This window comes from Leuresthes tenuis, unplaced genomic scaffold (assembly GCF_036924035.1).
Source record: "Leuresthes tenuis unplaced genomic scaffold, fLeuTen1.0.hap1 SCAF_10, whole genome shotgun sequence".
NCBI classification, from domain to species: Eukaryota; Metazoa; Chordata; class Actinopteri; order Atheriniformes; family Atherinopsidae; genus Leuresthes; species Leuresthes tenuis.
The window spans coordinates 27736553-27739306 of record NW_027325364.1 but is presented as its reverse complement, the minus strand read 5'-3'; the positions used below and the strand labels follow the sequence as shown (position 1 = coordinate 27739306).

The 2754-nt window shown below is 43.1% G+C and overlaps 1 non-coding gene across 1 annotated transcript; it reads right to left on the bottom strand.

Moving 5' to 3' along the window:
• Positions 1–2372: 2372 nt before the first annotated feature.
• Positions 2373–2486, bottom strand: LOC140317414 (U5 spliceosomal RNA). Its single transcript, XR_011917730.1, has one exon. It is a non-coding gene; the product is annotated as a U5 spliceosomal RNA (small nuclear RNA).
• Between the last annotated feature and the right edge of the window lie 268 nt (positions 2487–2754).

Sequence of the window (2754 nt, the reverse complement as noted above, 5' to 3'; positions counted from 1 at the left end):
TTTTAACTCTAAAGCAGTAAAATTCTGTGTCAAGTGTGCATTCTCTTTTACGGTTTTGTCAACGAATTTTAAGATTTCTGCCGATGTTTCCAAGTGCACTGGTTTCTCTTTGTACATGTTACTATAAAAGGTATGTACAGTTTCAATCATCTCTTGTGTGGATTTTGTTAAAAACCCATCTACTCTTTTTAGATTTTGAATACACTCCTTTTTATTTATAAATTTCTTTCTTTTTCACCTTCCTCAATTTCCTGCTCCCTGCTTCTTACAAAAATTCCTTTACTCTTTATTTCTGCTAAAACTGACATTTCCTTTTTGACATCTTTGATTTCTTCTTTAAAGTCTATGCCACACTGATTTAGTTTAAAGTAGCGCTGTAAGCGTTTATGTAGTCCCATCATACATCTATTCTCTTTCCTTTTTTTACGTTTACCTTGCTGTTTAAAAAAAGTCTGGGTCGTTTCCTTCACCATTTCCCACCATTGTGCATGTGTTTCGTAGAGGTCTTGAAGGGTCTGCCACTCTTTATAACATTCCCTGTACTGACTGACTATGATTTCATCCTCCAACAGGGAACAGTTGAGTTTCCACAGACCACTTCCTACCGTCACACCAGAAGGGGGTGAAAGGGTGCAGGAGAGCATAAGGTGGTCTGAAAAGAAAACAGGGGTTAATCTAACATCAGTGGGTGGGCAATCTCTAGTAAAGAAATAATCAATGCGAGAGGCTCTGGTGCCATCATGACTAAACCAGGTGAAGCCCTCCTCTCTGGGATGCATGGTTTTAAAACAGTCAGTAAGCTTAAAATCCCTGCATATGCCCTGAAGTAAAATCGAAGTCTTATCCACTTTAAAATCTACCCCTGCTCTTTTTCTATCTTTCCTGCTCAAGATACAGTTAAAATCCCCTCCTACAACTAAAGGTACTTGCCCTAGCATGTAAAGCTGTATATCTTCTAAAAGGTCATACCTTTCATTTTTTCCATTGAAACCATAAATATTTAAGAGGTTAAAGTCTTGCCCCATAAAATTCAAGTGTGCTAAAAGTGCCCGTCCGTCTCTCACCACTGTGCTACCTTTCACCAGAACATGCGGATTTTTAATTAGAATGGCCACACCATCATTTTTATTTTGATTTGAGCCACTCCATATCGATAAATGGGGCCACATTTCCTCCCATTGTCTATGGTTTTTTAAAAAAGGTAGTCCACATTCTTGTATTAAAAACACATCTGATTTTATGGAGTCTAAGAAGGATAAAATACTCTGGGCTCTTGTCTTTGATTTCACACTTCTCACTTTTAGTGTTGAGAAGGTGAGAACCATTAAAAGCATAAAGGAAAGTAGGTATGTCATTTTCGTTTTTCTAAGTTATCAAAACAAATTGCACACAGGTTATTTCTTGGGAAACTAGCTCTTCCTTCATTTCTTTAGGTGAAAAGTGATTAGGGTGATCTATATTTCCTTTTCGGACTCTCGGTGTTGGCCTCTGACGCAATGTTGCATTTAACTTTGAGTCCCTGGGGGTTGATTGCAGAGCTGAAGTTAAAAAGGAGACCTCATTTGGTGAGTCGGAGGGGAAGACTCTAGGTTCTTCCACTGAAGAACTGTCTGAAAGGGACCTAACCCTTCCCCTCTTCTCTGATACCACTGGGGAATCAGAGGCTCAGATGCCGTCCTCTTCGGCCGTCCTCTTCACTAGACTCACCTGTCTGCTCTTCCTCCTCATTTAGCGTAGCTCCACCCTCTGCCTGTGAATTTTCACAGACTTCAACACTGAGTGGTGAGGCCTCTACAGGCCCTTTTTGCTCCTCACTTCCAATCCAAGCTTTTGGCGGGAAGTTTGAATTTATTGGGTCAACCTCTTCACTTTGTTCACCAACTGCCACCTTTGGTCCTTCTCTTTGTTGGCTTGACTGTGGCTTTACTGTCTTTAATTTGTTGGCAAAAGATTTAGGGCAATCTCTGAAGAGGTGACTTAATTCTCCACAGAGATTACATTTCCTGCCATTTGGACACTCTCCAAAAGTTTGCCCAATTTCTCTGCTCTTCCCACATAACACCTTGGTACAAGCCTCAACCAGGTGCCCATGCTCACCACACTTGCGGCAGGACTTGGGCTGCCCCTGGTAGTGGATGTAACCTCGGTTTTCAAGGTGGCCAGAGTGTCGCCCACCCGCTGCACTGAGCACTCTTCAGCCCTTTAAAATGGTATAACTTTGCACTCCCGCATGCTCCAGCAAGCACCATTCAAGCAACAACTTTACACTCCAGCTTCGAACATCGGCACAGTCGCAACAAGTAAGGTGACTCTACTCAGAGAAGTCACTCTGCACAGTAACAAGATTTCTTTTGCACAGACAGAAAGGGCTTCACCCGCAAAGGTAAAGCCTGCCAAAAATAGAAACAACTCATTAGTGCTGCTCTCCACAGAAATCTTTAGTAAAAGGCGAAAGACTTGTACATTATGAAGAGAAACCAGAGTACGATTATCCGTCACTGCGGGAGCAGGGCATCAGGCTAGTTGGCATAGCCACCTTCCCCATGGTGAGCTTTGCTTGGTTGAGACGCTTGCCCCCCCCCCCCCCCCCCCCCCCCCTTGCTCCTCGGCTGACCAACTAGGAACAATCGGGCCCTATTCGATGGCTGCCTTGTCTTTTACTCTGTGCAAAAGACAAGGCAGCAACAAAAACACCACGAGAATCCCGTATTGAGGCTTTGTTCTGATCGCTCATTCGGTGTCGCGTTTCTTTCA